The 27,307-nt window shown below is 30.8% G+C and overlaps 1 long non-coding RNA gene across 1 annotated transcript in view; it reads left to right on the top strand.

Moving 5' to 3' along the window:
* Positions 1-27,307, top strand: part of LOC126811512 (uncharacterized) — a 90,754-nt gene that overhangs the window by 34,853 nt on the left and 28,594 nt on the right. The window contains exon 4 of the long non-coding RNA XR_007675616.2: positions 10,555-10,643. This is a non-coding gene — a long non-coding RNA (uncharacterized LOC126811512). The remainder of the gene's footprint in view (positions 1-10,554; positions 10,644-27,307) is intronic.

Below are 27,307 nucleotides of genomic sequence, written 5' to 3'. Positions count from 1 at the left end.
AATTCACACGTGTTGGGCGTCATTGATTTTTAGCTCGAGTTGGAATAAAATTTGAATGAAGTGGGTTTAAAGTTGTGTGATAAAACCTAGAGATATCCGTTCTATGACATTTGATATCTATTTCTGATTAGAATGAATAGAGCACAGGGTTTTTTATTTGCAATAAAAGAAATGAATATGTTGTGCTATGTATGTGTAGGTTGGAAATCTATAAAGTAATTTGTTTTTCTGCAGTAATCAATAAAAACACTGGGTATAAAGCGGTTTATGATGATGGTGAAAAAATATTAATATATAAACTTGTTAGTAACATTGCAAAGGTAAAAACTAGTTTTCATTAAAGAGATTTTCTTGATGTTTAGTAAAACCATATCTGATGAATTATGTTAATGTATAAAGTTATAATACTTATCCAATGTTAACTACGGGTATTAATAGGATCTTGAAATGAAACTAGATATATTTGATGAGTCAGTAAGTATAACTATGAGTTTGTAAATTAAATAGGAAGTATTGAGAATGAATGAGGTTAAAGCTGTTGGGGATGAAAGCAGACGACACTTTATAATGGGCGAGTCAGACATTTAAAGTAATTTTCAAGGAAGTTTTTTTTTCTCTGTGATTTGTTATTTGTTTATTTGATGTGGAACATAAAATATGTGATATAGTGTGGGAATTGTCTAATTGTCTCAATATGTGTGGGGTAACCACTTCCTGTGGTTCAGATGTAGATGGTGAAGATGATATATCTATAAACATCCTCCGTGACATAACTTCTGCTTTATATACCACATACCTTGTACAAACTCTGAAAACTAGTTCAGTGCACTGTCTGCCTTGAGTTTTTTCCCCCATTCTTGGCAGATATTTTTCCTGGAGTTAAAAGATTGTTGAATTTGAAGAGATTTTATTTCTATTTTAAACTGATTTGCATTATTCCTTGTTCACAGTTTTGTTTGAAAACGATTCCAAAATTTTCAGGAATGGGTTATTTGATAGAATTACATTTATCAAATGATTTGTACAGGAATGTTGATGTATACTATTCACACTTATTTTAGATTTCTATGTAAATAATTATATTAACTAACTATACAAACTACAGTGGGTAAAGAACTCAAGTTATGTACATGTATGCATAGATAAATGCGTAGAGCAAAACTTAACTAATACATAAACCTAATAACAGTCTGTCTGATAGTAATTTGTCGTTTTTACAAATTTCACATTGTATACATACTAGAAGAGTTATTTTTGGTGGAAGTTTTCAGTTGAGCAGAAGTGAAATGTAGCTCAGGGTTTATATTATAGGATGGAATGTTGAATGATGACTGGATGTTAAAACAACCTGTATGTGAAAAAAGGCTATATATAACTGTATGTCTGTTCCTGTGAGTGTAGGTATACCGTTAAGTTAGTACTGACCTAGTTTATACGTAGGTTATTGCAACATAAATATGTAAGAAACCAGATGAGGGCAGAAACTTTTATACATACTTTTCTTATGACATCCTTAAACTTTTACATTTTATTTCATTTTTATTATGGAAATGTAGGAGTTAAAATCTTGGCTAAAAAAAAGTCAAGGCACATATCTTAAGTGATTTGTCACTCCATGGTAAACAAAGTAGGTCTTGTTAAAAATACATAAATCAGAAATACTCTACAGGGAGGAAATGTGAGTGAAGTAAGTAATACATGCATAAATCGGTCAAGAGTTCTTCTAAAAATACCAGTAACATGCATGATTGTTGTAGTGCAACATGGTTCTTTTACCATTTCTTAAGATCACGCGTTGTGCATGCCATTTCTTTTTTTAACGACCCTGACTCTTTTTATTCACATTTAATTATTTAATTAAATTACTTGCTTCAAATTACAAATGGGAGTATTTCAATTCAACAATAGAATTGGTTATGATTATGTAAAAGATGCGAATAATATGCTCAGATGTAAAGTTCATCTAGTCTGCCGCAGATTTTGTTTTTATGTTTAAATCTAAAATTGAAAGAATGTAAAACAAAATTATGTAAAATCTGCAAATTAGTTGATTTTCAAGTTTTATGTAATTTAAATGATGCTTTATGTCAATATGTATTATCTCCCAAAAAGATAATTTATGAAAGCTTATAGTGTGCTTACTGGTAGTTCTTTTCTTACCAATAGAAATTAGATTTGTGTATTGTAAAGTTTGTGTAGCTGATGAATCGTTGCTTAAATTATTAATTATTGATCATGGTATCGGATATTTAATGGTGTGTTACCATCAACTTGTCAAACACCTACTCATGACAGTTGTTAAATTATTGAATCAAAAAGAAAAGACATTTTAGGAATACGGGTAATAAATAAATTTGCTTGACATATAGATTACATTCTAATCTGGTTTTACTCAGATCAAGTGTTCTATTTACAACTTAGCTCTGAAAATACATTCATGCATTATTAATCAAGAATGACTTACAATGTTTCATTTTAGCATTTCCGTATGATTAAGCATTTGTTGAACCACGGAAATTATTACTGCAGATATTTGCAGATTTTAATGGTTAATCTGTATATTATTTTAAAGTTTTAGAGTTTGCATCATTTAAAGGATTTATCTATTTTCAAAATGTTGTGTGGTTGGTTCAAGGATCTTGCCTAATACAATTGATGTTTAGAATGGTATAACAGCCACTAAAATGTTATTTCTTACTAACTGGTTTGGCCTAAAATTTGCAGAAATTAGAAAAATACGAGTTTAGAAATTGGACACTTGATCAAAGAATAATGAACCAATCTGTTTTCCATCAAGATTAGAGGCCATGTACAATAGATGTTATATGCACTTGTCAGCTATTCTACTAGAAAACTAGCTGTATAATATAAGGACAGTACTAAAGAGGCTGTATTTTTCTAACTGGGTGGTTGTTTGCATTTCGATACAAAATCTTTATACTAGATCTTTATGTTAATACAACACAAACTGGAAATTATTTTGGTTACAGTATTGTAGTGAAACGACTCATGTCTTAATTGAACTATTTTGAACATAACTTCAGCTATTTTATAGTCTTTTATGCATATAATAGCCTCAAACTATTTGAACATAACTTAAGTTATTTTACCATGATAGATGTCTTATACCATTTGCCTTGATTTATTTGAAAGTTATTTTACCATGTTAAAAGATGTTTTATTCCAATCGCCTTAAACTATTTTGAAACTTAAGTTATTTTACCATGTGTTTAATCCCAATCACCTTGTCTTTCATGACCATCTTGCAACATATATTTGATGTAAAGTATGTAAACTATGTACAATGTATATATAGAGGTAGATTTTTACCCTCTTCACCATATGTATAATGTTCATACGATGATGTATATTTTAGTTATGTTAATCGATGTAGGTTTGATATAGATAGATTACTTGGTTTCTACAGGCAGAAATTCCTCAACAAATAATAGCCTATAGCAGTTTATCTGTATAGAAGAGATTATACACCAGATAAACCACAATACTTACACCAGCTATCCTAGCTTTTCTGTCTGCTTTAACAATCATAGGTGGTATATTAAAACTGGATTAACCCAAATACCCGAGGTCGTAGGCTAATGCGTGAAATATTTATGCCTAGCTCATGCTCGCTTTGGGACTATCTGTTGACATAAACCCTTACACAAGTTGGACTTTATAAAAGTTATGAATGGGTTATTGATGTTGCGGCTTCCTGCTTCAATTATTTTATGATACACTGTGATGAATGAGAGCAGTAGCATAGTATTTAAATGTGAATGAATAAATTGACACATATGAAGTTGAGTGGTAACAACCATGACACCATTAAAATCCATAAACTACATCACTATTGTACCTATTGTCCATATTTGTAAAGAGAGAACTGTAAAGAATGTTAAAATCAGTGTCATTTGATGCTGAAAGCAATTTGAAGAATAATTGATAGAAGTGTTGAAGAATTTTATATAGGCTTAAAGTATGGATGCCAGTGAATTAGTTAGGAATTTAGCCAGTGTAAATTTTGCCATAAGTTAAAATAATCAGAGCAAGAATGTGATCGGGGATTCAAATGTATAATAAAAGAAGGAATTATATATTTTAAGATATGTATATCGACATGATATGACATGAAGTCTTAAAGTAATTTGATCTAAGTATAGTTTATGTTAGTCATATTTCATAAATTAATCCTATTTATCAGAACATTCTTTTGTAAAACCGCAAATACTAGTAGGATTTTATCAGTAAAAGGTCTATGAGGTGTGTGGTTGGCCTGGTAAGTTGGTATATCTTTATTGTTTTTATTTACTGGCCATATAGATATTTAGATTAAGATAATAGTAATATAACTCTTTTATTCCAAAACTATCTCCCACCATATGTAGGTTAGACTAAACGAGTATCATTCAGACATGCCCCCCCCCCACCCTATTGCAAGAGTACTGTATGTAAAATGTTTTGTTTTTAGGGGGATATTAGTTAGAAATGTTTAGTTTTGTAAAATAATGAAACTTCCAAATAAGAAAAGTGATATCCCACTGTTGGTCTTGATAGAACTTTTAAAAGCATTAGGATTGTTACCATGATTCAGGGCCGGAATAAAGAGGGGGAGGGGAGTGGAGCTGGGCTACAATTACTTCTAAAAAAAATTGTGTATCATATGTTGTATATGCTTGTGCCAAATCAATCAAGTAAATAGGCTGTCATAATGTAATCTAAAAGACTGAACATCCATGACTATTGTGGAGTAGGAATTCAGTTTATTAAAATCTGATATATTTTTTTTCATTAAATTACTATTGATTAAATAGGGTGTTATATGTATTTTAGCATGATTGATGTTAAACCATGACCTATGTTAAATCATTATTAAGTAGTATTAGGTTACAACCAATGATCTATAGTATTATAGTAATGTATTGTTATATTAACAATATACTAGTATGGTATAGCTCTACTACTAACTTGGAGGGGATTACTTTGTAAATCTATACTGTCTATGTACCAACAAGCTGTGCCTTATTCAATAATAATTCATTTGTAAAATCTATCTCTGGTTCACTTGGTGGTAAGAATGTAGAAATATTGATAATTTTCAAAGCTACTTTTTTTTTTTTTTTTTTTTGCTGAATTCACTTGGAGATTATAGTAGCCTAAGTTAACTCAGGGTGCCAATCAAATTGTATGTGAATGCAAATACTACAGGATTCTCAGAAGGTACAATTTTGATCTTTATGTAAACTCAGTGTCCTATCTTCCACTTGCGGTGACCTGCTGTACTCTTTGATTTCTGTTCAAGTACCACTAATTGACTCATCATTGTTGTATTCTAATGTTGTAAGTGAGAATGCAAGTTTCATCAAAACCTATTTGGTTGAGTTAGGGAGTGATTGTGGTCAATTTGGGGTGAATCACTATGATACTTTTCTGAAGAAATACAAACTATCAGATTTCTTGTGTCCATAAGACCCCAAATTTCACACTCCGTAAGTGTTTGGATATTCATGTCTATATTTGGGGAAGTTATAGTGGTACAGGAATCATCATGATTATCAAGTCACTCATACAAATGAAGATGGGGATTCATTATAATTATAGAAGAAGAAACTTTCTTGCATAAAAAACCTTACAAGGTTATGTGCATATACAAATAAAAATATACATGAAACAAACAAAGGATACATACATGTACATAATTATACAAAGATACACAACTTTACAAAGATATATTAGCTACGCAACACTGTTGAGAAAATCTTGTGAGGTTTTTAAAGAAGGTAAATAGGTTATATGGTCACATTTTAATATTTGATTTATCTTAAGACTTAAGACCGCTTTTTATTGATGATGTCTCGCAAATTTGGAGACTGTTTCTTTAAACGGGAAGAATCATTAGTAATCTTATATCACTGGCCCGGCGGAGTAGGGGGGCTACCCCCCCCCCAATAATTTGGCCGCAAGTACTCTTTCCTCCAGGTTATTGCGGTCCCTGGACCCACGCTTATAAGGACCTAGGATGGAAGCCCCACCAATCAAGAATTGCTTCCGCCGGCCCTGTATCAGGTTACATATATATATATATATATATATATTTATATATATTCCTAACCCATTGATAAGTTTTCAACTTGTAAAGAACAGCATGACAAATTTCAGCTTTATAGATCTGTCGATATTTATGAATTTAAAAATAATAGTGACAGCTCTTAAGTAAGATGATAGGTCATATTTGAAGGTTGTATGTGCTATATATGTGTGCTGTGGAGTCATCTAGAGCAATTTACTTCCAGTAGGATGATTTTAGGTAAAATCTCAAGATACTTCAAGTAAAATCCAAAGAAGATCTCACTTATGGTACCAGAAGGTTGCTCCAGCTAAATTATGAACTTAACAAACATTCTTTCTCATTTCCACTCTGGAGGTCTTGACATTTCAGACTGATAGCCAAAGGAAATTCTGCCACACAATTAAAGACTGCATAAACTCAAATAATATATTTTTGATGGAACAACTTATTTAAATCTCAAGTAGGTTTCTGGTTTGGTTATTCTGAAGTAAGTCCAGAAGTACTCATTTATCTGTGTCATGAATTGTTTTACTCAACATTTAAGCATTTTCCAATTATAGTCTTTACCATCTCATTAATTTAGATTTGTAAATATTTGGTTATTTTGGCAGTGGTTGTGGCGTGTTTATGTCAACAGGGTGTCTGATGTAACTATACAACTATTTGTTATAGAGTTTTTCTTGCTTTGTTTTAAAGTTTTATTAGTATCAAGTGGTTCAGATTATTATTACATTAGTATAACATATTCAAGGATAGGATAATAGAATATTATTATATTATTATTCACTGGCAATGAATTATGATTCAGTCCTCAGCAATGTTTTATGAAATATGCAAATATAATGCAAAGCTTCCTACACGTGTCAGTGATGACCTGAGATGTTGATTGTTTGGTGGTTGTATAATGATAATTATCAATCATGTCAGTTCGAAAAAAAAAAAAAAAATTATGACCAGACGGCTGATTAGCATTATACAGAATTGCATATATGATATGATTTGATACTGGATTAATTGTCTCTGCATAGAATATTTTGTCTGGAATGAAGCCAAATAAGTCTCACAGGTAGTTTCCTCGGTGTCAGTTTTTGAACAGGATTAATTATTTATATAGAATGAAAGAAAAGGAAATTATGTGAACAAATCCATGGCTGCATTAACTATTACCAGGTCCCTAACCTTTCAGGTACTTTGGTGCTCCCACTGCCAGTTCAACCTTTCAGCTCACTATGTCCAAGTCCTGGTCCTGGCACGGTTAGCACTATATATATGTATCATGTTTAACCAATGGAGACCCTTGGGCCTTTTAACAGTGCATAAGCAATTATGAATAATACTGCTCTGAACAAATCTGTATTTGATTAGAAAGTAAAGACTTAGTGCATATTTATAAATTATAGCAAATTATGACAAATTGATCATGAAGTGAAACAGCTTAAATTTTACTTCCATTTAATAGAGGATTTCATCATTATAATAATTTATAATAAGGAAAATAGATCTGGTGTACAATACAAGTGTGGAAGTGGTCAGGTTTAAATAATGATTTTGGATAATCCAAAGTAGAAACTTCCAAAAATTAAGTACATATAGCAAGTGTTTAGAGACTTAAAAATAATTTGAGCAAAGTTCACATCCATTTAGCAGGAACTTCTAATGATTACGAAAATTCAACTTAAAACACTGCAGTTCATCCTGTTTGAGGTGACATTCAGGGAAATCCCCATCTCAGTATTAACATGTGATTGTGAAAGAGTGCCTGTCTCATGATTATGGGTTTCCTATGATTCATAAATAAAGTAAAGTTCAAATTTAATATAGCACTTCCAGAATAAATTGCCTGTTATATATAGATATAACCATAGCATTATAAAATAATCACAAATTGTCTAAATACATTCGTTGTTCTAGGAGAGAGCTGCGATAGGTTTCTTGGCAAGGCTTATAAATTGTTCTTGTTAATTTTTTAAAAGTTCATGAAGAATTTGGCTTGTGGCTAGAAAACAAAGGATGAGGAGAACAACTATTTAACATGTAGATAAGAAGGTAAAAGGTTCAAATAATGGCTTGTTATTTTATCTGTAGAAAATACTGTTGTCTTTTTTTGTTTTTTGGGGGTGAATGACCTTCATTCTTTCTACATACCATACCTTATCAGTCATATAGAATGTTTTAAGTTCACCTACATGCAGGCAGTATACAGATCTGGGAATTTTTGTGCACAGGAAATGGACGAGTCGATTCTTTTTTTTAAAAAAAAAATAATGCTGTTCTAGTTTTCAAAAAAGTAGGTTACAATATGCATATATGCATTAAGATTTCAGATTAAGAATCAAACAGTGATGATAAGATGCAATTTTGAAAAAGCATTTTGATTAGTTCATCGTGCAAAAAAAAAGTAATTGAACTATTAATTAGAAAACAGACCCAATATTGAAACATTCAACAGAAAATGAAAACAAAATTTTAAAAAGAAAGTTAACGATAGATTTTAAAAAATTTAATGATAGATTTTAAAAAATATTAAAGATAGATTTAATAACAAATTTGCATATTTCTCATTGAAAATTTCCATTCACAAATAAAACTCCCCAAAAATCCACTTTTTTTTTTTTTTTTTGGTTGAAGACTAAAGGGGGACAACTCTGTAATAACCACTGACTTGGACAGCTAGGTATCATGTCTACTTTAATAGTTTACATAAAATTATGTCAATATTATTTTTGAAAAGGGTTAAATCTTAAAGAATTCTGGCATTACATTCATTTATTATTACTTCAGATAAGAGAAAATTAGTTGAATATATAGCCTGTCAGTTATAATGATCATATGGTTTATTTTATCGTGTATGTAATTATAGTAAAGATTAGAGTCTATGGTAAGATACAGGTAAATATTATGGAGAGATTTTGCTGACTAGTTGTATATTGTAGGTTAATATCATCTAGTATTTACTATAAGTTACAAGGAAATAATGCTCCACCCTTTGTAATGTATATTGGCATCATACCAAGAGGAACGGTCAGGTTACGCTGTAGTTGTAGCCCTGGTCTGCATGGCTACCATATGTTACAAACTAGAATTCAGACACTTAGAAATACCAGATTTTTTGTGGGAAGGTAAATAATATCATATAATTAACCACTTGTCATAAAGAGGAATTTTTTGTTCCACTGTCTGTAATTTAGAAAGCTTTATTAAAGCATTTGTCAAACATAGAAAAAGAAGAATTATGAAAGAGGAAATTTTAATGAATTACAAAGTGCAAATTTAAGTAAGTCATGCTGTTTTATTTGATGAAGACATCATTATTTACTGGATTGCTTTGTTAACAAGGATTTTTTATTTGAATAATGTTGATTAATTCATAGACTGCTTTGTTAAAGAATATTTTTAACTTAAAGATTGTTGATTAATTAAGATGTAGGATGTACAGATATATTTTCCAACCACTCAGAAAGGGCTGCATCAGCATGTGATTACTTGTATAGAAAAAAAATGCCATAAAAGATGAAATGAATAAACCAAGATATAATATGTGTTGTTGTAGTTCTATAAAATGTTAAACATACATTTGTTGGTGTGTAATTGGAGGAAGCTATGCGAGCTAGTTGTGTATGAAATTTAAAACTAAAAATGCACCACATGACTTTCAAATTGTGCAATGTCTGGCCAAGTACACTTGCCAAAATTTTCTTCAAATTTAGGATTAGAAATGGTCTAGAACAGCACGATACAGCTATAAAGTCCTGGCTAAGATAAATAATTCACTGTTCTGGAATAAATTGTTGAATAATGGTTTGAAAGTTTTATTTAACTGATGAAATAAGTCCAACACCTTGCCAGAATTAAACCTTTGCTGAGCTTAAGCAGCTGTAATTTATGGTGATTATTTGGGTTGTCTGGAGTTGTCATGCCGTCTGCTCTACTCAGATGTATATTAGGGGAGGTGAAACATTTATGACCTGTTGATGTTGCTAATCAGCCAGAAAAGCTGTTAAGCCTATTATCTATCACTGATCATAGTTTTAGTATGAGTTGTATATTTATTTGTCCAGAAAAGCCAAGTTACTCCTTTGATATTTGCTTTTTTGCCAAATAATATGTTTGTAATCTATGGGTGGCTAAAGAGTACTTAATTTGAAAAGATTAAAGTGATATAATATAGTTTATGGTGTAACCTTCCTTGAAATTTCCATCAACTGATGAAATAGCAGAATTAAAAACATTTCTATTTTACTTATTAAGAATAGGTAGCAAAGGAAAAGATGTGTATACAAATCCTCACAGCCCTTCACTACCCTTATGTCTTATTAATCTGTGGACAAGTAAAGTTCCAGGGTAGGGTTAGAAATAGGATCATCAAGTCTGTAATGAACTGAAGGGTTAGGAGTAAGCAGAAATCCGGATGGGCAAATAACATCAACTGGTTTATTACTGGTATTTATTTCACTATAACAATGATTTTGTTTGTTTCTTTATAGGTGCTGTTGCTGCATAAATTTAGGAAAAATGTATGAAATATTTCATTATGAGAAATGATGTACGATGTGAGGATTTATCCCAAATGATGGTAAGTTGTCAATGAAATCTCATATACCATATATCTATAGAATAAATTGTGCTGAAAAGTAAGAATAATGTCCTTAAAATTAAGGAATTGTCTGTCAAACCTTACAGAAACTGTCTATGACATCATCACAGCCACCAATCGATGCGCAATTGTACAAGGAACACGTTTGCTTAGTTTTATGTTGATTGTTCATGAATAAGCATAGCCTCAGGCTTTTTTTAAAGATCGTTACCCCCAAGAACAACATCAATAAGAAGTAGCTCCTGGCCCAGAAACAGAAGAAAGCAATTAGAGAATATATAGTAAAGTGTAAACTTTTGTGAATTCTACAGAAGATGTATTGAGATTTGGCTGTATTATAGCTGAATTTTGTTTCATGCTTCACCCTATATTTATGCCAATACGCAGGACACAATTCTATGGAATACAATTTTACTGTTTATTAGTGAGTGACATTTTTGATTAGGATTCTCTGATTATCATGTAAAACTATAGTGTTGTGTTGACCAGTGAAATTTAAGTCTAATGGGAATAACTCCATTTCTTGTTGTTTTTTAAATCAGTTTACACAGTATCTTTCACTTACGTCGTCAAGATTATTCTTTGATAGCTACTATTGATAGATTTTGTTGGTTATCTTTATACCTCCAATTTATTGAGTACATGCAGCTATTATATATAACTCTGTGCTTCAAGATTTTGGCTGTAACTTTTGCTAATTAGATGTAGTGAATAGGTTAGTGAATCGTGCTTCAGTCTTTCAGAACAGACTTATTTAAATTTATATATAATAAACCTTTATCCTATTACCTAGTTCAATTATCTGACGCTCTGAAGAAACATAAAACGTCAAATTTCATCTCTGGTTCTCACTGTATTCTGTATCTGTGTCCAGGCTTGAGAAAGTATTTGCATCATTTGTAACATTTTCAAAGGAGGTCTTGGATTCAAGTAAGGATAAGAATTGCAGACCTGCATGTTGAAGTACGGTATGTGGTTATGTTTCTAAAAGATAAAACGTGTGACAAAATAAATACAAGGAGCCATTAGCCTTAGGCTACAGTGCTTTCCTACAGCAAATATTTTTATCCGGCAGTTATCTTTTCCTACCAATGATGTGTTGGAGAAAGTCCCCATCCATGGTTATTCTGGGGAAGGAAAAACTTGAGGCAACAAAACACAAGATAAAAGAAAACACAAATTTATATTTCCAGGGCATCTTCCCCAAAAATGTATGCCGTTTAATTTCAATGTAGGCCTACAGGGTATTAGGCGACAAAGCCTAGAATAACACTTTTAAGCCAACCAAGAATTACAATGTTTAAAATAACCTCCTAACCATATATTATATTTTAAAGTGTAGAATAAATTGTATCAGAAAATATAATTCCCATATGGAAGGTTATTCCTCATACAGAATAAATTAACTTCCAAAAGAAATGACAGAGGTTTATAGTCTAGTAGAAAGAATTCTTAAATAATAGCCTTTGACAGCATGTGTGTTTTTCATTTGTGTAAAGTCTATCTTAGTTAGATAAAGATAAAACATTAATTTCTGTAAGATAAATTTGTATATAGACAAAAATAATTCTGGTAATTTTTAATAGTTAAATACTGAATTATCCCCCTTTAACTGCAGTATGAGAAAGGTACTGGTAGGTAGGCCTACCATTAGGTCTGATGTATGACTCTGTCTAGAGGTTTATAGTTGGATTTTAAAAAAAACCTACCTTTTTGCAATATCAAAATCTTCAACAGTTGAAAGTATCCTCAGTTAAAATAAAAATAAAACAACTTATAAAAGATCATTGATCTTAGGCCTACAGAATTTTTGCATTGCATTGCATTACTTGAGTTTGACTCCTAAAAAGTTAATAAGGCAAATGTACACATAGCTAAATTTTCTTTCTGGAAAAAAAAAAGTGTAGAATTACCTCTAAAGGTAATTTTTAATTCAACAATCTAATCTACAATCCTTGTTCTTATCCAAAACATTAAAATGTGGGCTACATAGTAAGTTTAAGTTGGCTTTAAATGAGAGTTATTTCCCTTGTTATGTATGGTTTCCATTTTCTAATTTACTAGACTGTATTTCTTATACACATCTTTTCTTTTTGATGGGCATGGATCCAAGTAGTGGTTTTATAGCTCTCCCCAAAATCTTTGAAATGTTATCATAGAAGTCTGTGATACTAAAAATCAAAATATTGGTTTCTCTTTAGCTATGTTCAGCTAATTTATTTGAACAATTTCTTAATTAGACATATTTAATAAGACATGATGAACTTTAAAGGCTGTAGCCCATAGGCCCCTGACTTATGCAGGACCTCAAGAGATAAGTTTATTAAGTTATTTAATTTGTGAATGCTGATTTAAAGTGGGTCTTCCATTTCTCCATTTCAATTTTGTACTATTTGACACAAATTGGTTGATACGTTGTGTGAAAGCAGATGGAAGGGTTTATTCTCTATCTCCTTTATTTGTCACAGACACTGAAGTGGATAGAAAACAAGGACCCTGAATTTGTTCTGTTTTTTTTTAAAAAAAACATTTTCAATTTTATTCTTATTCCTGCATTTGCAATCACAGATCATAGCCTACAGTTAAATAGCCTACCCTAAAATTCCAATTCCAATATATAATCTTATTGTGGTCTTCATTTAAAGGTCTTGGTCACAAAGTTAAAGATATTTTTCATAGACATGTTTAGGTACAATGATGATGGATTAGCATTTTGGCTCCTTCCCATTCTAAATCCCTTCTTGCGATTAAATTATAACATTTTAATTTTCTGACGTGGAAAAATATTCATACTAAAACATGACACAATTGTTTGCTTCAGAAGGACAAGTGAACAACCCTTGTCATTGACAGAAATAAACATCTAAGTTGTATTCCATATAATAAATGCCATTTAAACGTTTTATTAAGACTATTGAATAGTGACTTTAAATGAAAAACAAAATATCATGTTTATAGCTTTTATTAAAAAAAATCCTCAAGAGGTGAACAACCTGAAGTTGTCATTTTACCTTTAGGTTTGTAAATCTACATCACATATTTTTTATTTTTTCAGTGAAACATGAATGTGTGACTTTCATAATTGTTTTGTTTTCATGTAGATAATTCAACAAAAATAATTTAAAAAATCTTATTTATGTCTAATTAGCTCCTACTCAATAATTCCTATGATTTATTTTGTAATAATTGCTAAAATGCCAAAACATTTTAAATGTATATTTTTAATGTAGCTATCTTCATGGTAATTTTATTGTTTTATATTAAATGATTTTCTAAGACCAACCAGTAGTTTTGATAGAGGTGGGCATGTACAGGGCCCGCAAAAGGGCCCTCCTGGCTCAAATATTTTGACAGATACATGGTCTCTAGCATCATTTGGCGTATATAATGGGTTAATTGGAGGACACTTTGTTAAAACACAGAAACTACTAAGATTTAGTTTTACTGAAGTAATAATAATGAGATGTACGCGATTTAGACGGGAAATTTTAAACAAACAAACAAATGAAAAAACAAAAAACGTGACCATCAGACACCAAAATATCAAAAAGAAATAATTTTATTACATAAACTATGTGTTTATTTTTTTCAATACCCAAAATCATGATGAACTGGATTCAAACGGAAGGGGGTCTAGGTACACTGACGGTGACTTGAGCTTCAAGTGGAACAAGTCACAGATTTTCTTCTACTTTACTATCAAATAACAGTGTATTCTTTTTATTAAATTAAACCCAAAATGTTTTAAAAAACATTACTTGGCATACCTCTAGGCTCTGGGCTGCTGGACAAGTGTACTAGCTGTCCTCCCCCCCCCCCCCTGCACAGGCCCTAGGTTTGTGTGATCTTTATGGGTAAAATTAAGATATTTATGATTACTGATGTTACAAGGTTGGAAGACGTGACCAAGTTGTGGTATAAATGTCATGTAAGATCATAAAACTCACGATGAAGGAGATGAATCTATGCTCGGATATAAACTTGTAGTATTGACATTATGAAACAATTACTCTTAATGTTCAGTTTTGATGTGATTTAAGTTACATGTATGATGACATGGCATTTAGAAACATTAGTACAATCGACAATAATAAAATTTACTTAAACTAAGTAATTCATTGGGGGTCAGGGTTTTTCTTAACCCATCATGGTCTATTTACAAAAAAATGACGAAGATATCTTTAATAGTTCTGATGACATTTATTGATGGTTAAATTGCTTTAGTTTGAGGTAAATGTTAAATTTAAACAAATAAAATAGATTTTTAATATATTGGTATTATTTTTTGTTCATTATTTGGGGACCAAGTTTTAGATGAACAATTTCATTAAAAGTTTGCGATATCACTTTTGTGGAGTAGACATTAAACCACGAAGGTAAATGAGTTTCAATCACTGTCTCCTGTCTCTGCACTCTATCTAGTAGTAAAGGGACATTTTGCATAAGCTAACTCAAGTTTATCACTATAAACATTACAAAATTTAATTTTCATAAAAAGAGAGCAGCTAAAAATTAATAAAATGTGCCTATATTTGTATTTATGGTAAAGGAAAAAAGAAGTCTTCACTAAAATGAAAGGCTTTTGACATTAAAGAACAACAAGCAGAAAGGGTTCACCAAGAACATAAATGGTAGAGTTTAAGACAAATTATTACTGATTAAATCTCAATGGTACTTTGGAACATTATACACTCTACACATAATTTCAGTGAAAGTACCAATTAACTCAGCCTTTTAAAATTAAATTTTGGAAAAGCCCTTTTACATCAATTTTTAATTTGCTTATTTTTTGAAACACAAAAAAAGAAGATGCCTGCTGCAAAGATAATATCAATTTAAAATCTTTTTTTATACATTTGGTAGATTGATTTAAAGATAATCCATACATGACGCTTCAGTCATGAAAAAGTTTTGTGTTGAAATGTTTACAGAGACACCCATTATCTGTGATTTTAGACAGTTTTTATATGTAAAATTTGAAGAAAAAATAAAATAATTGAGATGTGATTCAATATTATAATTGCAAAAAAAAAAATGGTTGTAGTTTTGTCATTTATGGTTGTCAAAATAATAACTGGAAAAAAACTTGTGTCTTAATACCACTGCCGGTTTTATGTGTGATGTTTAGTAAACTTCAGGCAATGAGTTACAGGCTCTAACTTGTTATTTTGATAATATCATTCTTATCACATATTTCATATCAGACACCAACAACAAGATTTTCAGATAAGCACACTATTGTTGTCACTGACTTTTGTTATAAGTCGAAATCTGCCTTGTTATGCATATCTTCGAACATCCGAGGTATTTGAAAGGAAAAAAAAACTACAAGGGCCACATAACAATATAAATTATCATTTGAATTCGCATTCTTTCGATGGCGTCAAGGTGGTCGTTAGATCGAAATATTTCTTATTTCCTAAGGTGATAAGTACATGTATTTTGAATAATTGAAATAGTTATGTCTGTTTCTATGAAAAAACACATAAATACGCGTGATAATCAAGCGTTTTTATTCAATGATAATATAAGTATTAAGTCGTGGAGTGGACCGTGGAGATTGGAGTAAATTGTGTATTTTTTCTCACAGTATGATCGCAAAGTTCACCCATCGTGTTCATGAATGAAAACTAAAATGTTCTTTAAGCTATATGTCCCAGCACTGATCTAATGAATATTAATGATTTATTAATATCGCTATTCAATACTGGTCACTGAGCTGTAATAGCTATAATATTTTTTAAAAAATGATTAAACATTTATTAAAATAGACTGTATATCGTTGTATATTGTGAATCTAAATAGCACTTTGGGTTCATTTTTATATCCATTCATTATTCAGATAGAACTTTATCAAATGCACAATTAAAACAATGTACATTTTTGAAATGCAAAGTTACAACAATCAACATATCAACATTTTTGTGATGCCCACTTAAGGCGCTTTATGTAAGAGCTAAATCTTCCTATTGCAGGTCTTTCTTTTCACATCAAATGCGATTTTCAATGGATTGAAACAAGATCGTTGTTTGATAATTTAATTAAGAAATGGATAATCAAGACTTTGTTTACTATCGTAACAACAGTAGCAATGACTCTGCTATTCTCAAAACAGCCATAATAGCTCAGAATGCAGTAATTTGACAGAAATTTTCAATATATTTATCTTTCAATATCTATTTTTATACGCCCACATGGAAATGTGGACGAATAAAGCCGTTGGTTCGTCCATCCATCCTGGCAACCTATCTTTTAAACTACTATAGCAAGAATGACCATCTCTTTATCTAAATCTTACATTGTGCATCTTTAAATAACAAACATATTATCAACTTTTTATGATATCAGTATAATGAATGGATGTAATTGCTTTCTTTTAAGTGTTATGTTGTCAGAAAAACAATCAAACATGAATTTTATTGATTTTGAATCAAAAGGTAAACATTCACAGCAAACATTTTCGAGGGTGAAAATTTTATAACCCTTTCTTTTCATTCATAATGCAATTTTAATAGTATCTCTTCCATCTTTAAAAAAAAAATACCTATTACTTCCAAATCCATTTTAAAAAAATATTTATTGTCGCTATTCAATGCAATTTTATAAAATATAGGCTATAAAGACAATACCGATAGATCTACATTATACATAATAGTCTTCCATCTTAAAAAAAAGTACCTATTACTATTACTTTCAAATTCATTTTAAAATGTATTTATTGTCGCTATTTAATAAAATTGTATAAGCTATAAAGACACATATCTACATTATTAATATAAAAATGGTCTTAATTTATGATAGATTGAATTTACAAATGTGAAAATATTTTTTTCTGATGAGGCAAGTGTCATTAGGTCGGGTTGTACTAATAACTGATTTATTATAAATAAGTACCATCTAATTCGCATCAATTATAAATGGTGTAATTGTTTATGTACAAAAAGAAGGGGAAAAGTAAATTTATAGCCGACACCACACCTATTATTCATTTAGTATATCATTTAACTACCTGTTGCTTTCATACATGTATATATGTCTTTCACGGGGGTTCTGTCCAGTCAGTGCTTTAGTTTTTTTGTTAGAAAATTTCTGGGATACAAATTTCAGTATTATTTTGCAAGTGTAATTCAAAATGTAAATACTGTCCTTTGTAACAACACATTCCACAAATAATTTTAGGAATATAACCGAGTTTGATTAACTTCTTGAGACCAGGTTGATAGAAGATAAAAATTGGGAATTCAGCAGTCCATCATTAATAATTTTTTCCCTCAATGAAAAATGTATTTGATGCATGTTTATCAGTTAAAGATATTTTTTATGGCATTTGTATAAAAGAAATTTTATAAAAGGACCATAGTACGCAATAGCCCAGTAGTATATTAAAAGTTGTCAGATAGTATAGCAATGTATTCATATTCTTATTACTATACAAGAGAAGAAAAAGACATTTCTTGAATGAAGTTTGTGAGTTATGTATCTCGTACAGCATATTTAGCCCGTTTTTTCTATGCTCACCCTATGTAATATTAAATGTAGGCTACGAAATCATTTCATGAAAATCATCCGTGCGCAACCAAGGTATCCAGGGTTCATATCAGATTGTGTTTTTTAAGGGTTCATTTCACTCCACTAATGTCTTTCTAGTTCAGCTTTTAAATGTGTTTGCTATCAGTTAGAAAAAAATATATTTGTTGAAAAAGATGAAGCTTTTTTTTTTTTAGAAGTATTATTCTTCTAGGGAAACAATATAGTCCACTGAAATGATATGCTGTGGTTCATGCAATAATTTATAAAATGAGTCACTCAGTGTCAGTTTTAGGAAATTGATGTTGGTAACAATATATGTAACATAAACTATTAACTCATTTATGGTTAGACACCTATATATATATATATATATATATATATATATATATATATATATATATATATATATATATATATATATATATGATCAAACCTTAATGTCTTAAAATCTTTAAGAACTAAGGTATAAAGACCTATTAAACATTTTCTTAATTAATATCAGGGTCACCAGTAATAATATAGTATATTTCAGCAGACAAGATTTTCATCTGAATTCTGCCATTGATAAAACTATGAACGGTATGTTAGATATTGTTACTGAGCTTGAGTAAGGTGAAAGGTATCAATAATAGTACTAGACAACAGTATAAAAAAAAAAGATTCCATATAATCATTGAAATCTCAAGTTTCTATGAAATTATTACAACAACCACTGAGTAAATGTTAAAAATCTTGTATATTTAACATATTTGGAGTTATAGGGTCAAATGTATATCAAGTTCAGACACCCTTTAAAAAACTAAACATCTTTGTTGGCTGGATGTGATTAGCCTGACTCAAGTTGATTTGACAAAATGGTGATATCTGTAATGATGCAAGACTGAAAAAGCAAAACTAAATCTTAAAATATCTTTAAATGGAATGCTGGTGTCTGCCAGTCCAGACAAAAGTCTGATATAAAAACATGGACTTTATTTTGATAAATATTTTGAAAGTAATGCCATCCCCTATATGAATTTTAGTTCAAATAAACATATCTGTTAACGGCAAGTATAATAACATGCGATGTCAGTAATTGGAGTTATCTAAAAAGTTTTTTGGTGCCATTATTTCTTTGAAGTCCTGCAGGTTTTACAGAATTCTCTTAACATTCTTACAAGGATGAAATGGACAAATTTCAATTTCTTTTTATTTGTGAGATTATTCATCTTTATTTGAGACATTTCCTTCTTAATATCTATTTGTATAATCTAAATCATTTTTATACGCCTACATTGAAATGTGGTCGTATATAGTCGTTGCCCCCGTCTGTCGGTATTGTGGACGCTCTAGAGGCTAAAATTAATATCTGATTGACGAAGAAGCATATTGATTTTCACTAATTTCCGATAATTACTGCCGGAGTTATGGCCCTAGATCACTTTGAAATATCTTATGGACGCTCTCAAGGCGTAAGTTAATATCTGATTAACTTTAAATTTATACACATTGTTTAAGATCATGAGACGAAGAAGCCTATTGAGTTATGGCCCTTGATAACTTTGAAAAATTATGTGGACACTCTAGCAGCTAAAGTTTATATCCGATTGACTTTAGATTTATACATAGTGTTTAAGGTCATGAGACGAAAAATCCTCTCAAATTTTCAAAGATTTCAGATAATTACTGCCAGAGTTATGGCCCTTGATCCCTTTGAAAAATCTTGTGGACGCTCTAAAGGCTAAAGTTAATATCCGATTGACGTTAAAATTTATTCACAGTGTTTAAGGTCATGAGACGAAAAATCCTATTGATTTTCAACGATTTCTGATAATTACTGCCAGAGTTATGACCCTTGATCACTTGTGGATGCTACAGAGACCATAGTTATCATCTGATTGATTTTATTACCATGTTTATGCCTATATATAATTGTTTTGATTGATACACAGAGTTATAAGGTCTTGAAACGAACAAGTTGATTTTCAATGATTTTTGATAACTTGAACAGCTAAATCCATGATATTAAATGTTTTTTATACTAAACGTTACTATGGGTCAAACAAATGATTTTCTGATAATTACTTAATAAGTTGTTAATCTTAATCAGATTTTAGTGTATTATAAACGTTTCATTATCGACAAAAGTAAAAATATGCGACAACTCTTGTTGACTGCCCGTATGTTTTAGTTGCTGTGGACATTATTATGTTTCATTGCCTGGCAACCTATCTTTTGTGTTGGAAAAGAGATATGAACATATTGATTTAATATTTACTCAACCTTGGTTCTTATTTCTAGTTGCTGATATTATGCAACATTTGATGAATTATTTCAAAGAGAGTATTTTTCACAACATTAATAACAAACATGATGTTTTATTGACCTATGACACAACCATAGGTAAATGTGTTCATGTAAGTTGGTTTGTGTTCATGTAATCACCTATGGAAGGCATTTTAAAAGTGGTTAATTTCTTGCTGTTAGTGTTACCATTTGGTGGTTGAAGTGCTGTTGTTTAGTCTTCCATGTTGATAAGAAAAAAACTGAAAGTATATCTTGTCAATGCCAGTTTTTATCTTACCAAAGTCATTATTTTACAATAAAATTATTTGTGCTATAGAATTTTCAGAGAAGGCTTAGCCTGTCTTTTAGCTTATTATTCTTAAGATAGTGAAAAGTCTTGAAATTCATCAGCACTACCAGTGAAATAATCCCCGATGAATAAGGGAACCCTGTAGCATCCTCTATCAGTCTCTAGTCTTAATAGCTAGAAAAAGAAAGCTTTCTCAAAACATTTATATGGAATTATAAATACAGATTTGGTGGAAACAAAATTATGGTTAATGCAAAAGTAATTAAATCATCTTTCTTTAGTTATGCCAGAAGAATGCATTTCTTCTAAGATTACCTTGACTTCGTCATGTTGATAAAACAGGAGAAAAAATGAAATCTAAATACTTCAGGTGTGGTATTTGTCAATTATATGTCTAAATTTCATTGTAGCTTCAAGAAAAAATATATAAAAAAACTTTCAAAAAAATTGTTTGGAGAACTGAACTATGTAAAGATTAACTTTTAAAGATAATAATAAAGAAATTGAGTAAAGAAGATGAAATTATAATTATAAAGTTATTATTAGCTAGACATGTTTAGGTAAAACATTAAATAAAGATTATGTTGTAATAAGATAAATTAATTTGTATAAAGATTAAAGATAAGTCAAAAGCAGACCGATCAGAAATGGTGGAATGGTAATTTGAAGTTGGTGATTAGATGGCACCAAAGGAAGGAGTTGGTGAGTGAAAGGGAGTCTCTAGGATGGCAAACACTAGAATTTGATGCTATATAGAAGATAGTGAATGTATATGTTATGTAATGATAGCCTTAATCATAATACTATATAAACATTCTATTTAATGTTTTACCATTCTTTTACACTTGGTACGTTCTGGGAGGAGTAGAGAAAATTTAATACTTGACATGTGAAATGTTTTCATCTGCTGTTAAGAATGGTGATATGGAAAGCTTTATGAAGTTGTCTTTCTCTATGCTACTGTAGTTTGTTATTTTTTCTTAATCTGAAACCATCTTTATTTGCTTTGATAAAATAAGGTCTCTCTTCTCTCCTTGCTAAACTTGATATCATAATATATCTATATCATCAATTGTCTAAAATTCAAGTGCATGTTAGGTTAATAAAAAGTGTGTTTAATCTTTATATAAAATCATTTAGTGTTATTAAATTCCATCCTCTTCAATATCCTGTTAAATCTCACAAAACCCCCAAAACATCCAGAATAATTCTGTATGGTATTTCATTCTTTAATCATTCTGTTCATCTAGGAAGTTACAGATTGAAATTGAGATAAGTTTTAAATTTCGTCTTCTTGTCACCTGTTGTACATTTTCATTCATACTCAGAAAGAATGTTTTTTTACAAACAAAAAACTGCAATTAAAGGCACAACATATATCTTTAAAGTCAAAAATATGGTATACATGTATTTTTATGTGAAAATTGTTGATATTTTGTAATTGAGCACATCCATGAATAAATGAAACTTTATGAAGAATAAACTGGCTTGTATGAAAAAATAACATAATATTTACTATACACCCATTGATCAATTTGAATAATTTTTATACCAAAATATTTTTTTGTTAAAAAGTTATTTTTATTTTGCATAGTCTTAAACTTATATACATGTAGACCATTAGTTGGCATGTTTGGGCATTAAAATCATAAAGAATATTGGGTAATGCGTGTTTTCTAAAGTTTTCTAACTTTTTATAACCTGAAGTCATCATATTATTTTTGTAAACTTCTTCTCTTTAAAAACTTTCCACAAGGAAATTTAATGTATGACCTTATTTGCTTCAATACACTTGACATGTTATATACATGTATGTTTTGAAAATTAGCTTGTAAGTAGGTAACTGTATCTAAGCTATTGACAGAAATACATTGTGCTCGAGATTCATTCAGGTTTGGGCCGGTACCAACGGAAATACAGATCGGGTTACCTAACTCAGGTATTGTTTTGTTGGCTACCCATGTCGTTACAAAAGGCTGGTTTTCCCCACTAAGGCTACAAAACAATGTTTTCAATGTTGACGAAACTTGAATGAATCAGATGCATAAAAGATATCTAATGTAACTTGTCAAAAACTAGTAAAAATATTGGATTAAATTTCTGCAATTGAATTTTCACACTTTTTAAAAGGGCTGCTTGATGTTGAGATTTTATGAATGAATAAAAAATGTTAAAATTGTCAAGAAAACACCCCAGGATTTTGAAAAGAAAGTGTTAAAATATTAGATTACGATAATCCATCTGTAGTCTGTATAATAAGATAAACTTTTGAATTATAATCTCAAATGACAACAGATCTCTTACTTGGTTTTGAAACTTGGGGTTTATATAAAGATTACATAAAGATTTTGCAAATAGGGCATCTGCATCAAAAAGGTTGACATGGTCGAAGTCTTGTTTGAATGAAGTGCTCCGCTCACCGCATTTATCATTTGAAATATTTAAGCCTGATTGATTTCCCACCTTCTAAATAAACACTATGTGTTCGTGTTTTCTATTTAAGTTTTGACAGTGCTTGTATAAACTGTTAGAGAGTTTGCTTGAACAATTAAACTTGTATTTGTCTTCCCTTTGTTTAAGACATTCTACAATGAGTCGTCAATATCACAGGCTTCGACTGAGGGCTTCATAGTTATTTGATTGGTTTGTGGTAAGGCTAGTTTCTCCAGCTTTGTCCAATACTCACCTTGAACATCATTCCACAAATCCAGCAGCTTGTGTGTAACATATTTTTCCTCTTTTTAAGTACAGTTCAACAAAAGGCTAAATCTGATGTTTTTGGTTTTGTTTGTTTATTTTAAGTGCCATAAATGCCATAAAATAGAAATGGTATCTTTTTTTCTCTCCATTTATGGAAATTCCAAATTGTTTTTTTGGTTGCCCAAAGGTTTTATGGCAATGTTCCTGAATCGGTGTTACTTGGCTAGAAAAAGCAATGTCAATGTCTTTGTCCACTTTTGACATTTTCTCAAAACTCTATAGTATTAAAAACCAACTCTGCTAGAAATTTATGACATAAAAAAGAATTTGCATGATATTAGATTGGAACTAATAAACTTTCATGTAGGTCTGAAAGAGATAACCAGCTTAAGCGGTTTTGCCAAGAGGCATGGTAACATTATATTGGTGCTCTAAAATATAATATTAGTATTTTGACATATAAGAACCCCTTGGGATATCTTTAAGGTCATTTGTAATTGACCCCTGTTTCAGTTAGTCCTCAAAGGAGGTCAAAATTTATAATAAAATGTTCATAATGGATATATAAGTCCAGAAGGTATGTTAGGGAACACAATTTGTGACTAGAATTTCCAGATTTGAATTATAACAAGGGCAGGAAAGAACCTATGCAATTTTCCTAAAAAGCTCTCTTACCAGATTAAAGCCTGGTGTGTCCATTTATTTGAGAGGGACAGGCAAATTAGCTGTGTGAACAAAAGGATACTAATTGATGAAAACTGAGCTGTCTTGGCAAAATTATTCCCACCTTATGATCTGAGGAAAAAAACCAACATATGGTATATATGCCCTGTGTTGTGAAACAGCATTCCATTTATATATTCATATTTTGTCAGAAACTGATTTGAAAGAATGCATTTAGAAAAGTCCCAAGATTAATATTCTTCTTGATGGTGCCGTTACAATTTGTATGGCATATATTATAAAACAAGTTAACTACAAAAATAGCAAACAAACTGATAAATGTCAGTATCTGCAATATATTTTGTCAACAATTCTTTGTCTTTCCCTGACATATATTTGAAATTAAAGGCCAGTTTCCGACGAGCATGAGTTTTTGTAGATGAGAAATAAATATATTGAAAATTTCAAATTACTTTAATCTGAGTGAAGTTATGAGTTTTTGAAGTTTTCACAAGAGTCTTGATTGTCAAGTACCATTGCCATTAAACACAAGTCTTGATTATCTAATCCATTTAATATCCAAGTCATTCAATGCCCTAGAGAGTTGATTATGGTCTTGTCATGGTAATAAATGTCTGAATGATAATTTATATAATGTTTGAAGCTAGAATATAAAAGTGCAGTAGGCAGATTTAGCTCTTACATAGGTTAGATTAGATTGATTTAGAAATCTTGGCAATGGTTAAGCTAGCTGAACTTGCGTCATCTGAACTTAAAGCTGAGGTAACAAAACCTGTTTAAAATCTCTGTTTCGCCATATGTCCTCAAGAGGACTTATTTGTTAAACTGGTTTAATATAATCTCTTATAGCCTGTTCAGGCGTTTAAGTTGCCAGTTGAGAAATTGGCAAAAATATCATTTTCATCTTCAAATTCAAACGTTTGAAGATAGCCATTCCATGGTAGGGAATAGGAAAACAAGGGAGGTAATTGTGTTATTATTTCCGGTGTGAAGACTTTTAAGTGTGAGAAAGATAAACTATGATCGTATAGTGAGTTGACAACCTATTGAGCAAAAGACATAGAAATAATAATGTTTTGACTTTCTTAGAAAATATGAAATTGTAACTTTAAAATCATGACATTTTTAAAATGGCATATAAGAGAGTCAGCTATTTGCAGCAGTCATGCATCTGTCAAGTCAAGGGGGGAATTCGGTGTTTTAATGAAACTAGAGCACAATGTTTTAAGAGATACCTGAAGAATTTGATGATTTGGGTTTTTTTGTGTGAAAGCCTTAAAATATTTGTCTGTTGGTATAAATTTCACGACACATAATTTTGTAAATGGGTTTTATTGTATTATTAAAATTAAAATGTTATTTATTGCACACAATTTACAATTTGTCATGTTATAATAACGTAAGGAATTTACAGCTACAAATGTCTATGTGAAGTCAAACTTTGAGAGTAGGGAAAGAAGATGGGAATGCTATTGAGCCCCACCCTCCTATACATATTCAGTTTCATATTTATCCATCCATTTTGAAATGTGATTGTTTCATCCTTGTCAATCATTTTGTTAGCAATTTTATAAGCCCACATGGAAATGGGGTCGTTTATTGCTGTTGCCTCCGTCCATCCGTCCATCTGTCGTCCACACTTTCTTGTGAACACTCTACTGACTTTATTTATCATTAGATTGTTTTGAAATTGATATATGTTGTTAACATTACTGAGATGAAGAAGTCTATTTAATTTCAATAATTTCTGTTAATTTCAACTGGAGTTATGGCCCTTGTTTCACATTTTTGCCCCTTGTGAATCCTCTATAATGACAAAATATTTAATGCGATCTGTATGAAATTTATGTGCATCCTTTAAATTAGTGAAACGAAGAAGGCTACTAAATTTTAGCAATTTCCGTTAATTATAGCTAGAGTTATGCCCCTTGTTTGACTTTGTCGAACACTGTGAATGCTCTTACAACAAAAGTTATCATCTGTTCTGTATGAAAGATATATGCATCCTTTAAGCAATTTCCATTAATTAGTTATAGAGTTATGGCCCTTCTTTCACATTGTTGAACCTTATCCTCTGATCTGTATGAAATTTATATGCATCATTTAAATTAGTGAAACGAAGAAGCCTTTTGAATTTTGGATATGTCTGTTAATTGTGTCTGGAGTTATGACCCTTGTCGGCCTTGTTTCACCTGGTTGAAACATGTGAATTAGTGAGACGAAAGATCATATCAAATTTTAACAATTTTTGTAAATTACTTCCAGAGTTAAGACCCTTGTTTCAGTTTGTAGAACTTTATTTATATAAATTTATCTGTTGACATCAGTGAAATAAAAAAGCCTAATCGATTTTTATACGCCCACATTGAAATGTGGTCGTATATTGTCGTCGCCCCCGTCCGTCCGTCCGGCGTCCACAATTGCTTTTGGACGCTGTAGAGGCTAAAGTTAATATCCGATTGACTTTAAATTTACATACAGTGTTTAAGGCCATGAGATGAAGAAGCCTATTGATTTTCAGCGATTTTCGATAATTACTGCCAGAGTTATGGCCCTTGATCACTTCAAAAAATCTTGTGGACGCTCTAGAGGCCAAAGTTAATATCCGATTGACTTTAAATTAATATACACAGTGTTTAAGGTCATGAGACGAAGAAGCCTATTGATTTTCAGCGATTTCTGATAATTACTGCCAGAGTTATGGCTCTTGATCACTTCAAAAAAATCTTGTGGACGCTCTAGAGGCCAAAGTTAATATCCTATTGACTTTAAATTTATACACAGTGCTTAAGGTCATGAGACGAAGAATCCTATTGATTTTCAGCAATTTACGATAATTACTGCCAGAGTTATGGCCCTTGATCACTTTGAAAAATCTTGTGGACGCTCTAGAGTCTAAAGTTAATATCCGATTGACTTTAAATTTATACACAGTGTTTAAGGTCATGAGACGAAGAAGTCTATTGATTTTCAGCGATTTCTGATAATTACTGCCAGAGTTATGGCCCTTGATCACTTCAAAAAATCTTTTGCACGCTCTAGAGGCGAAAGTTAATATCCGATTGACTTTAAATTTATACACAGTGTTTAAGGTCATGAGACGAAGAAGCCTATTGATTTTCAGCGATTTCTGATAATTACTGCCAGAGTTATG

The sequence above is a fragment of the Patella vulgata genome, chromosome 2, assembly GCF_932274485.2.
Source record: "Patella vulgata chromosome 2, xgPatVulg1.2, whole genome shotgun sequence".
NCBI lineage: Eukaryota > Metazoa > Mollusca > Gastropoda > Patellidae > Patella > Patella vulgata.
The sequence above is the reverse complement of the archived record's forward strand: the minus strand, read 5'-3'. Positions and strand labels throughout refer to the sequence as shown.